Consider the following 13,702-nt stretch of genomic DNA (forward strand, 5'->3'; position numbering starts at 1 on the left):
TATAGCAATCTTGCACATCTGTAGTTAGATTAATCCTTGATACCTTTCTTATAGTATTTGATGCCCTTGGAACGAGATTTTTGTTAATTTTTGTGCTGCTTTAAAAAATATTCATTTTGAAATAATTCTAGACTTACAGAAATGTTGCAAAGATTGTACAGAGAGTCCCTGTAAATCTTTCACTCAGCTTCTCCTTTACATGGTTATGTAAGATGTTAACACTAATAGTTCAGCTATTGAGATCAGAAAATTAACATTGACACAGTACTCTTAATTAATCTTCAGACCTTATTTGAATTGTGCCATTTTTCTTGCTAATGTCATTTTTCTGGTCCAGGATCCCAGCAAAACCCCATTTTGCATTTGGTTGTTATGTCTCCTGATCACCTTCAATCTGTAGTAGTTCCTCAGTCTTTCTTTGTCTTTCACAAACTTGATATTTTGGAAGAGTCCAGGGCAGTTATCTTGTAGAATGTTCCTCAATTTGGATTTTCCTGACATTTTCTTAGGATTAGATTGAAGTTATGCATTTTTAACAATAGTAACACTGAAGTTTGGTAAATTGGATACATTTTCTTATTGGTTATAATAGTTTATATGTAGATTCTCTTGAATGTTTTATATAGAAAATTGTGTTAGATATTTTGGTTATTTGTGTCTTCCTAGGATGTGGGAGGGTTTTACTTCTCTAAATTTTTGAAGTTAGGCACAGTCATATGATTTTTTTTTGTCAGTGAAATGGGAGCTGAAGTGGTGAATGCTAAGAGATTTAATTGCAGGTGCTTGATTTTCCAGGTCTCTATTCTCTGCTTGTGTAAGCACGTATTGATATGAACATGTCATAAGAAAAATAGCATAAAATGATAAATCAACGTATGAAGGATAGCTTCCTTCAAAAGTAGCCTGGATCAGCAATGGACTTTGCTTATGTGAAAATAAACTTTTACAGTGTTTAGATCTGAGATTTTGGGGTTGTTTGTTAATGTGACATAATCTAGACTATTTGGTTTGATACAATATTTTCTGTAAATAATAATATCATAGTTTCTTTTCTTCCAATTCTTGTTTCTCATTTCTTTTTCTGGTCTTATTGCATTGGCTGGGGACTTGAGTACAATATTTGATAAAAGCAGTGATAATAGACATTCTTGTCTTGATCTTGACCTTGAAGGGAATTCTCTTAAGTTTCACTATTAAGTATGATGTTTATGATTGGGGTTTGATGAATACCTTCTCAATTATGAATTAGTGCTGAATTTTATTGATTCCATTTTTTTTGGTTGCATCCCTAGAGATAATCATGTATTTTTTTCCTTCATTTAATTTACTGATATAGTATATTAATAGAAACCTGATATATTATTTAGGAACTTTACCATTTATGTCTGAAGGAGATATTGTTCATAATTTTCTTTTACTTTTGCTGTCTGAAGTTGAAAATTTTTTTTCTGTTTCTCTAAAACAGCTTGTATAAAAGAAAGATTTTTATCAGTATTCTGTTCCTTTAAATTTTGTACGTTTAAATCTCAATCTTTTTGAATTGTTGTCTTTTAGGGTGGGGTAAGGTGCAATATCTTTAATTATTGTTTGTTTATTCAGGTTCTATTTCTTCTTCAGTGAACCTTGTTATTTGTGATTTTTTTACAAAATGATTTCATGTAAGTTGAAATTTATTGCATAAAGTTGTTCATAATATTCCATTATGATTTAAAAATGTTTATTTCTTTATGGTTATGGACCTTTTTAATTTTTAATATGATTTATTTGTGCCTCTTTTCTCTTTTCTGGTTAAATCTTGCTAGAACTTTATTTTATTGGTGTTTCTAATAAACAGTTTTTGAATATGTGGGTATCTCCTCTGTTTTATTCTCTATTTCATTCATTGCTACTCATCTCATTTCCCCATCTTTTTTGCCTTTTTAATGTTTATTGTCTTTTCACTAGCTTCTTGAATTATATGTGTAGCTTATTTTAAATCCTTTTTCTATCTGTAAATTTATTCTTAAGTGATTTTTAGTTGCATTCCAGATGTTTCAATATGTTGTTCTTTCATTGTTATTTGGTTTAAAATATCCGTTGTGAATTCCACTTTAAGCCATAAATTATTATTATTATTTTTTTGATTTATTTGATCATTCATTTATTTAATTTATTTTTGGCCATGTCAGGTCTTAGTTGCGGCACACGGGCTCTTTGTTGCAGTGCGCAGTCTTCTCTCTAATTGTGGCGTATGGGTTTTCTCTCTCTAGTTGTGGTGCACAGGCTCCAGGGCACGTGGGCTCTGTAGTTTGTGGCACGCAGGCTCTCTAGTTGAGGTGTGCAAGCTCAGTAGTTGTGGCATGTGGGCTTAGTTGCCCCGTGGTGTGTGGGATCTTAGTTCCCTGACCAGGGATCGAACCCACATCCCCTACATTAGAAGGCGGATTCTTTACCACTGGACGACCAGGGAAGTCCCAGCCATAAATTATTTCATATATACATTTAAAAGTTTCAAAACATACATTTTTTCTCCATTATGTTTTTATGTTGATTTTTAGATTCTAAAAATGGTACACGTGCAATTAAAAAGAGTGTTTATTCTTTATTTCTCTACATATATATTAAATGAAGTTCATTAGTTTTCTTTATTAAATCACTATTATTACTGTTTTTTGGTTTGCTTGTCTTATACTTTCTGAGAGGAGTGTGTACACATACAATTTATCCTTGTAATACTTGGATATACTGTATCCAAGTACACAGTTTATACTTGTAATACTGTCTGTTTTTGTGTTGTATGTTTTAAGGCTGTGTTGTGAAAGGCTTCCAGGTATATCAAGGATCTGTATTATAAGATTAAATGGTGAACTGCTATGTTGAGTTGCTACTTTTGGCTTGAATTCTCTTTTGTCTCAAATAGCTGCACTAGGGATCTCCCCCAGCCCACCTCACTACCTAGTACTGCAGGTATCCGTCCCACCTATTTTTGTACCTTTACTTTGGGTGTGTTATTTGAACCCGCATATAGATGGACTTTTTCTCCCAATCTGATAAATTCTGTTTATAAATGAGTTTAATCCACTTATAATAAGTATGATTTCTGAGGTACTTGGATTGAATTCTATTTTCTCATGAGTGTTCTCTTTACCAAAGTGTTTTCTTTTTTTTTATAGATTTAAAATAAATCTTATTTTATTTTTGGCTGCATTGGGTCTTCGTTGCTGTGCACAGGCTTTCTCTAGTTGTGGCAATTAAGCGCTACTCTTTGTTGAGGTGCACAGGCTTCTCATTGAGGTGGCTTCTCTTGTTGTGGAGCATGGGCTCTAGGCATGTGGGCTTTAGTAGTTGCAGTGCGTGGGCTCAGTAGTTGCAGCACACGGGCTCTAGGGTGCGCGGGCTTCAGTAGTTGTGGCATGCGGGCTCAGTAGCTGTGGCTTGCGAGCTCTAGAGCACAGGCTCAGTAGTTGTGGTGCACAGGCCTAGCTGCTCTGCAGCATGTGGGATCTTCCCAGACCAGGGATCCAACCTGTGTCCCCTGCATTGGCAGGTGGACTCCCAGCCACTGCACCACCAGGGAAGTCCCCGTTTTTTCTTTAGTTCTCTTTTCTTCATTTTTTGTCTCCTGTTGAATTGATAAAGTTTTCTATGTTTCTATATTAGCCCTTTGCTGGTTTGCAAACTACAGACTGTATTTGCATTATTTTAGTGATTATCCTTAATTTTGAGTCATGCATTTTAACCATATACAATTTAAAGTTTTTCAGTATTTCTATCATTTTCCCTACCATGACAAGGACCTTAACACACTTTAATTATCAAACAACCTCTCTCCCTTATTTTGTAACTGTTTCTAGAGTTTGGTTTTAACTTTTTAAACATGAAAAATTAGTTCTTTATATGGACATAAATGAATTAAAATTAATTAATTTATTCACATAAATTAATTTATTAATCACATATTTGGTCAATTTCTCTGCCATTGTTGTGTCCCATATCCCTCAATGTAGGTCTGGGTTTGTACATCTTGCTGAAGTGCATCCATTAATAATTGTTTTAGTGATGGTACCTGGGTGGTAAACTTTCATCCTATTTGTGTGCTTGAAAATGTCTTAATTATGGCTTTACATTTGCATGTTAGTTTAACTGCGTGTAACATTTTAGATTGGCAATGATTTCCTTCCAGCATTTTGAAGATAACACTCAATTATCTTCCGTCATGAGAAATTTCTGTCAGTCTAGTTGTGTGGATTTTGTGGACAATTTGCCTTTCTCTCTGATAGCTTTTGAGACTTTCTCCTTATCCTCCATGTTCCACAGTGCCCCCATGATGTGTTGAGGTGTGGATTTATCTTTATTTATCATTCTGGGTACTTAGGGTGCCGTTTTGATTTGAGAACTCATATCTTCATTCTGGAAAAGTTTCAGCTGGTATTTCTTCTGATATTTCTTCTCTGCTCTTCCCTCAATTCTTTTCTTCAGGAACTCTTGTCAGATTAAGCTGATCCTCTTAACCTGTTTGCAACATCTCCTTTGTCTTTCTGATAAGTTCTGGTTGTTGTTGGAGAGTTATCTCTGAGGGAAGATAATGATTCTCCTTTCAGTAAGGGTCTACCTTTCTCTATGGAAACTGGGAAGGCAAGCCTGGAGGTTTAACCCTCATTTTACTCTAGAGCAGGGGTCCCCACCCCCCAGGATCTAATGCCTGATGATCTGAGGTGGAGCTGATGTAATAATAATAGAAATAAAGTGCACAATAAATGTAATGTGCTTGAATCATCCCAAAACCATCCCCCCCACCCTCGGTCCTTGGAAAAATTGTCTTCCATGAAAATGGTCCCTGGTGCCAAAAAGGTTGGGGACCGCTGCTCTAGAGGATCACTTCCCTCAGGTTTCCGACTTACCACCTCTGTTCACTTTTCTCCAGCTTGGGAAGTGCAACAAGTAAGACTTTTATGAATTTCAGTTCCTCACCTTTTCCTACCTTCACCTGCCCATTCACCCGTACATGTAAAATTCTGGTGTTTCCAGTGTTTTTCCTGGACCAGCACTTTCAAGGAGTATGCCAAGAGTTGTGTCCCTTCATTTCAGTGTTGCTTGTATAATTTTGGCCCATTTGAACTTATTGTTTCATTTCAGTGTGGACAAAGTAGAGAAAGAAATGTCTCGGTACCCTATTACACGTTTAAGCAATCATATCAATAATTGCTAATATTATTCAACCCATCAGCAGTGGGTCATTATGCTGAAAGCTCAGCCTCTCTGTACACCAGTGCCGAATCGAATCTTGGAGACAGAGTTTTGGGTGAAGTAGAAAAAAATAGCTTTCTTGCTTTGCGAGGCAAAGGGGGACACAGTGGGCTCCTGCCCTCGAAAACTATGTGTCCCAACCCAGGGGAGTTTGGTGAGGAGTTTTATGGCAACGGTTCAAGGGTGGGGTTGCTGACAAGATGAGGGTATGTGCAGGGCCTCAGGTGGTCAGTCTTCTAATCTTGATGAGCTTCTCTGGTCCCTTTAATCTTGCTTTGGGTGATTTCTTGGCTGTTCCTCCCTTGATTAGCAACTGTTCGAATCTGCCCTTTGGAACTCAGGGAAGGCCATGGAGGCTGGAGTCTTGCCTACAGGAAACACGGGACAAAAAAGGCCTCCGTGCCTGGGAACCCCACAGGGCCCCACTAGGTTTCAGTCAGAGTGGGTGTTCAATATCCCTATTCTGTATGAGGTCTGGCACCATGCCCAGGTGATTGGAATCTTTAGAAAGAAACAGGTACCCACTCTAATTGGACATGAATTAAGGAACTGAGAAATTTGAATGAGGCAAATAAATGGTAGAGAGATAGCCTTTTTAAGGTGTAGGTGTAGATGGAAGAATGGCGTAAACATTCCATAGATAAAACCTGTCATGAATGCTCCACAGTTAACTCTCAAAGTTTTCTGGAGAACCCATAAGTAACTGAAACTGGATTTTTTGGATACCCTTATTTGGCTTTCTCAAGGACAAAATGCCCAATTTCCCTCCTTGCTAGTTATTAACTAATCAGTTTACCCCTCAAAAAAGTGCAAGTAAGATTCATTATCCCAAAATTGAAGTTTTTCTCCCTATACACATTCTCTTGTATATCTTGTTTTTGCTTCTGCTCTGAGAGTCAGTTTACCAGTTGCTTCCCATGCGAGAACATCATTTATAAGAAAGATAACTAAACTGCATGCAAAATATGCAATTTCCCCTGCGTTATGCTTTGACGGATCTACATGTCCCATTTTAGACTTAGGGCATGGCACTTACGTCCAGTATCGCATGCCCACTTTTCCTGGTTCTTGTTTTGCTGACTTCTAACATGCTTCTCACACTTGTCTAATTGAAACTCCTTCTTGGATCACCTGTAGTTTGTACTTGTTTTTCCATCAGGTAAAACGGAGGAGCTTTTTCAGGCTAATGAAAACCTATGATGCCAACCACCATGTGGGAGATTTGAATGGTTAGAGAAGAAGACTTCGGAGGTTAGAAGGGCATTTTGCATGTGGTTGGTTATTCAGATTCATGGGGCTGATGGCTTTTGCTGTCTTGCTGCCCCACCCCATCTGGGCTGTTACCCCACGCAGTCAGTCTGTTCTTTGTTTGTTCGATGTCTTCATTAGTCTGTGGGATATGTTTCACACACTGTTCGAAGATCAGAGAAATTTGGGCAACTCTGCCTGTGAATCTTCTCTTGAGGTTCACTCTGCACATGGTCTTTGTAAAGTTTCCCAAAAGTCCTGCATTAAAGAAGCCTGTTTAATTTTGTTTAATCCAGTGGTTCCCCAACTTGCAGTTCCACCTCTCTTCCACCCTCACCCCTCTGCACCCAACACACACACAGTCCGCTTGACATATGTGTGGGCACATACGTGGGCACAGTGGGGCACAGTGTGGGCCAAACCTCCCCCACACTGATGGAAAGGACTCCATGTTCCCACTCACTCTCATCTTGGCTTCCCTTCAACCCTTGATTCTTTCCTTTTTCTTTCTTTATTTAATAGTTTTATTGGAGTATAATATCCACATCATATTTTTTTTTGCATAGAGTTTACAATTCATTGACCCTCAAATTCTTTTTTATAAATTTGTGTAAAATATACATAAATTAAATTGACCACGTTAGCCACAATTCCACGATATTTAGTACATCCACAGTGGTTTGCAACCATCCCTACTATCTAGTTGCAGAACATTTTCATCATCCCAAAGGGAAACCCTGTACCCGTTATCAGTCATTTCTCCCCAGAGCCCCCAGCCCTTAACAACTACCATTCTACCTTCTGCCTCTATGGGTTTGACCATTCTAGGGACCTCTTGTAAGTATTTGTCCTCGTGTGACTGGCTTGTTTCACTTAGCATCATGTCTTCGAGGTTCATCCATGTTGTAGTGTGTGAGAATTTCTTTTCTTTTCAAGGCTGAATACTATTCCATTGTATGAATATGACACATTTTGTTTATCCATTCATCCATCAATGGGCTATTGTTTCCACATTTTGGCTATTGTGATTGTTTCCACATTTTGGCTACTGTGAATAATGCTGCAGTGAACGTGGGTGTACAAATATTTGTTCAAGCCCCTGCTTTCATTTCTTGTGGGTTTATACTCAGAAGGAGAATTATTGGATCATATGGTATGTCTAGGGTTTCTTATTTTAGGAACTGCCATACTGTTTTTTACAGTGCCGTGCCATTTTATAGTTCCACCAGCAGTGCACAGGTTGGGTTCCAATGTCTTCACATACTTGCCAGCACTGGTTAATTTTTAAAAAGTTGTGTTTTTGTAATAGCCATCCCAGTGGGTGTGAACTAGTATCTCATTGTGTTTTTTGCATGTGGGATCTTAGTTGCCTGACCAGGGATCAGACCCATGCCCTCTGCAGTGGAAGCGTGGCATCTTAACCACTGGACCACCAGGGAAGTCCCCTCATTGTGGTTTTGATTTTCATTTCTCTAATGATTAGTGATGTTGAGCATCTTTTCATGAGTTTATTTGCCATCTGAATATCTTCTGTGGAGAAATGTCTATTCAAGTTTTTTGCCCACTTTTAAATATGGGTGTTTGTTTTTTGTTATTGATGAACCCTTACGTGTTAACACATAAGATACTCTTACTGTCATGAACTTATGGGAAAGATATTGACTGGCATTTATTTCTTTTCTGCTTTTCTCTCTCCATCATAGTTCCCCATTGGTTATTATTTATTGCTGTCCTAGTTTGTCCTGTTCTCAGACTTGACCCAACAGATCCATTCCTTCCCTCCCCTTCCCACATCCCATGTTGTGGACTCTTGTCTCTTTAGCTGTTGGTTCCTTGGACAGAGAGTTTTATTTAAGCCAACTGCCCCCATTGCCTTCTTTTTCTTCCTAAGGATTGTCATCTGCTCTCTGATTTTAGCCACAGTTCCTCCACTGAAGCTGCATTTTGGAAGCCCAGGAGCTTCTGGCTCCACAGTTTTTTGTAGGATTGACATTGATGATGACCTCTTCCTCCTTGAGGCTCCTTTGGTCCCTGGGACACTTCTCTGTGAGGGGAGGGGACTGAGCAGTGGGGTTTAGGACTGTGGACCTTTGCCTGGCTGTAGATGCTAGCTTTGACTGTGAACTCACTCTAGTGACTTCATTCTGTGGGATTCTCCTCAGTGAAGGAGAACATTAACACCCACCTCGGAGATGTGTGGTGAGTACTGAATGAGTCATCACATAAAACCTGCTTAGACACAGTAGTTGGCACATAGGAAGTGTTAGTTTTTAGACACTTTTGGAATGTTACATTTGGCCCTCTATATCCGTGGGTTCTGCATCCTCAAATTTAACCAACCATGGATAGAAAATATTCAAGAAAAGAAATTATAGAAACCTTGCACCTGCAACTGTTTACATAGCATTTACACTGTATTTACAAGTATTGACATAGCACTTAAATTGTATTAGGTATTACAAGTAATCTAGGGACTTCCCTGGTGGTGCAGTGGTTAAGAATCTGCCTGCCAATGCAGGGGACATGGGTTTGATCCCTGGTCCGGGAAGATCCCACATGCCACGGAACAACTAAGCCCATGCACCACAACTACTGAGCCTGTGCTCTGGAGCCCTCAAGCCACAACTACTGAGCCCGCATGTCACAATTACTGAAGCCCGCGTGCCTAGAGCTCATGCTCTGCAACATGAGAAGCCACCGCAATGAGAAGCCCGCGCACTGCAAGGAAGAGTAACCCCCGCTCTCTGCAGCTAGAGAAAGCCCGTGCACAGCAACGAAGACCCAATGCAGCCAAAAATAAATAAAAAAAATAAATAAATTTAAAAAAAGTAATCAAGAGATGATTTAAAGTATACAGGAGGATGTACGTAGGTTATGTGCAAATACTACGTCATTTTATAAGAGACTTGAGCATCCTTGGATTTTGGTATCCGCAGGGGTCCTGGAGCCAATCCCTGTGGATACCGAGGGATGCCTGTAATCTGGTTTTTCTCTTATGTGTCCAGTTGGTCGTTTTTCACCTCCATTTGTTCCCCTCCTGACTCTTGTTTCCTAAATTCTGTTCTTTGCTCCTCATTGTTCTCTTCCTAGACATTGTCTTGCTGTTGTCATTTCATTGTCCACCTTTATGCAGGCAGATTCTCATTAGGTTACCTCTCTACCTTTTAGTAGGAGGCTTCTTATAGCATGAAACTGTGCTGTATGGGCATATTTTGGGGAGGACATTTTGACCCTTGTCAGATCACTCCATGTCAGCTGCCGCCTCACAGCTCATACACAGCCATGTCAGTTCTACCACAAACCTGGAAGATTTTGACCTTTCACCTATTTCTATGAATTGCATTATTTTGAAGATGAAATCACAAGTGTCACCCTGCACAGTGGACCTAGTAGGACCACATTAAGTGATTAATCTGCAGATGTAAGAAGGGATGGTGGGGCTTTATGAATCAAACAAACTAACATCATGGAAGCCTTAGGAATGATTTAGAATGTAGCCTGGTGCTTACTAGTTACTGGATAATGTGAGGTACTTAATTGACTTTCACAAAACCTAGAAGGTAGTTAGTATTATCTTACCATTTTAGACGTTTTCCATTTCTCACTTATAGAGACAATAGTCTTTTTTTTTTTTTTTTTAATTCCAGAAATATATTTAACCCTCTGTGGCCAATTGATTTTCTTTTTTTTTTTTAGTGTTTTCCAGTATGTTTTTTTTTTTAACATCTTTATTGGAGTATAATTGCTTTACAATGGTGTATTAGTTTCTGCTTTATAACAAAGTGAATCAGTTAGTCTTAAGAAGGTAAATATGCCCAGAGTCTCATAACTAGCAAGTGACTGACTTAAGATTTAACCCAGTTCCTTGGATTCCAAACACAGAACTCTTAACATCTTGACTGTCTTCAGTATGTATCATTTCCCATTTTCCATTTCTCATTTTATTTTTTCCTGCCCCCTCTTCCTGTATTTATTGGATATGCTACAGCTTAGTCCATTTCAAAGAGAGGATGTGTGTGTATTTATCAATAATATCTTGTTTGAATGTTTGAATTAATTCAATCCTGCTTTTAGTTTTTATTATTCCAACTCTTTTCTATAATTTTCATTTGTTTTCTAAATTCTTTGAGAGCTTAGTGCTTTTCTTTCCTTCTTTTCTGTAATAATGGAAATACTTAAGGCTATGCATTTGCCTCTGAAAGCAACTTTGAACACATTCTAAGGAATCTTATCTAGTGTTCTCCTTTGTTTTGTTTTATAATTAAACTGTTATTACACCTTTAATATCTCCTTTTCACCTCAGAGTTAATTTTCTCTATTTCTAAGTGGTTAGGATTTGATGATCTTGTTAAACTTAATGTTAATTCCTGGTTTTATTGGTTTATTGCTGGGATGATGGCCTGTTGTTTTCCTCTTAGGTCTGTATACAGTTATACTGCTATTCAGAAGTACATGTAGTTATCATAATGGGAATGCTGGCTTGAAATGAAAATTACCAGGATTTGAAAACAGTGCTTATAACTCACTTATTTTAGTCTAAATTTGAGCTCTCGTTTCTCCAACTGATATGCTTTGTTTCTTTTATTATTAAAATAAACTATATATTCTCAATAAAACCCTTAGGGCACATTTCTAACTTCGTTTTTTATAGGAAAATGGTCCCACCCAGCCTGTTCTGTAACAACCAGCACTCAGTGAAAAGACGAAGAGCTGTTGTTAAGTGGAACAGTAGGAGTAGCTAACAAATCCATCAATGTTTAACAATTTTAATGAGCTTTTCAAAAGTGTCATATTTTCACTGTGAATCGTTTCACATTAAAATCTCTGGTTTTCTTGCCAACGTTATCTTTAATGCAAGCTGTGTGCTTCCAGCCAGATTTGGAGCGAAGTGAATGTGAGTGAGCTGGAAGCAGAATCCATAAGAAACCCGTGTCTGAGGGAAATTTCCTGAGCATGTGGGTCTTGGTTCTGTTAATTCCCTCTGGCAATTTTAGCCACATTCCCCCCATGTCCCAGGGCAGTGACTCATTCAGGACTACTTGGGAATTGGTGACTTAGGTCAGTGAAATGTCTTTCTCACATATTTCTGCTCCTTCCACTGATTCATGGTGTCTGTGCTGGGTTTTCGAGTGAGAAACAGTGAAATACACAAGGAGGTGACTGGCATTTGACCAGGAGATGATGTTTGCATGTTAGTATTTTCTTTTTCCATTTCAGGAAAGGTGGTTTCCATAGATTCACTGAAAAGCTATGATGACCTAGAGGTGGCCAGAGGAGAGAGGGTAGTTCCGGAGAGGTAAGATGAGGCAGAAAAAACTAAGGAAGGATGGGACACGGCTGAATGGAAATAGCCCCCAACTCTTTTTGACTCTTGAATGTTGTAACCATCTGTCTAGTCTTTGGTAACAGTTCCTGCCTTTAGAGTTTTCTTTAAACAGAAATAAAAATCAAGTGGGGAAAAATTACGGAAAATTATGGAAAAAACATTTTTCCTTTCAGAATATTCATAGAGAGAGGAGGAAGCATGTCCTGACAGATCTAAATGCAATGTGGCTTGTGGGAGGAATTCCACCTAGTACCGTATTGTGTTTGCTGCCTAGCACAGCTCGCACAAGACGCGTTGCAGATATTCCGGCAATAACCGCTTTGAGTAATTTTATTCATTTATTCACTTAGTAAATGTATAAGTGTTCTAGGGCTGACATAACAAGGGACCACAGAGCAAGTGGCTTAAACAACAGAAATTTACTGTCTCACAGCTTTGGAGGCTGGAAGTCCGAGATCAAGGTGTCAGCAGGGCTGGTTCTGAGTCCTGTGAAGGAGAATCTGCTCCAGGCTTTTCCTCAGCTTCTGGTGGTTTGATGACAATTTTTGATGTTCCTCGGCTCTTAGAAGCATCACCCTGATCTCTCTCTTCATCTTCACATGGTGCTCTGTGTGTGTGTGTGCATCTGTGTCCAAATCTCTCTGTTTTCTAAGGACCCCAGTCATATTGGATGAGGGACCACCCTATTCTGGTATGACCTCATCTTAACTAATTACATCTGCAATGTCCTATTTACAAATAAGGTCACATTCTGAGGTCCTGAGGGTTAGGAGTTCAGTATATGGACTCGGGGGGAACAGAATTCAACCCGTAACAGAAAATATTTATTTACACAGCCAGTGAATGTTTACTGAGCATCTGCTATGTGAAAAGTACGTTATGAGGTATTGAGGTTTAAATAAATACCAATAAAATATTTCCTGTCACAAGCCACTTACAGTATAGTATAAACAAATAATGTAGCAACAAATAACTAATCCAGTGGTGCTATGGTAAAGGTATGTACAAGGAATTGTGGTGGAGATGACAGGAGAACTTCACTCAAGGGGCAAAGTTTGAGCTGGATCTGAAGGGATTAAAAGGAGATCACTTGGTAGACCATGGGCATTCTGGCCAGGGAGAGCAGAACGAAGGTCTGAAACAAAGCAGTGCACTCATGGGACTTTAAGCCATCTAGTGGCAGGAGCGTGGGCTGCACTGTGGAGGTGATGGGTTGCCACTCGAAAGGTTTTTTTTTAAATTGCAGTACAGTTTATTTACAGTATTCTGTTAGTTTCAGTGTACAGCAGACGTGATTCGCTTATATATATGTATATATATATTCACTTATATATTTTATATGTATATATATTCTTTTTCAGATTCTTTTCCATTATAGGTTATTACAAGATATTGACTATAGTTCCCTGTGCTCTACAGTAAATCCTTGTTGTCTGTCTATTTTATATATAGCAGTGTGTATCTGTTAATCCCAACCTCCTAATTTATCCCTCTCCCACCTCCATCTCTGCTTTGGTAACCAAAAGTTTGTTTTCTATGCTTGTGAGTCTGTTTCTGTTTTGTAAATAAGTTCATCTGTGTTATTTTTTTTAGATTCTACATATAAGTGATATCCTATGATATTTGTCTTTCTCTGACTGACTTCACTTAGTATGATCATCTCTAGGTCCATCCATGTTGCTGCAAATGGCATTATTTCATTCTTTTTTCTAAAAAATTAATTAATTAATTAATTAATTTTTGGCTGTGTTGGGTCTTCGTTTCTGTGCAAGGGCTTTCTCTAATTGCGGCAAGTGGGGACCACTCTTCATCGCGGTGCGCGGGCCTCTCACTATCGCGGCCTCTCTTGTTGCGGAGCACAGGCTCCAGACGCGCAGGCTCAGTAGTTGTGGCTCACGGGCC

This window comes from Balaenoptera ricei, chromosome 4 (assembly GCF_028023285.1).
Source record: "Balaenoptera ricei isolate mBalRic1 chromosome 4, mBalRic1.hap2, whole genome shotgun sequence".
Classification (NCBI taxonomy): domain Eukaryota; kingdom Metazoa; phylum Chordata; class Mammalia; order Artiodactyla; family Balaenopteridae; genus Balaenoptera; species Balaenoptera ricei.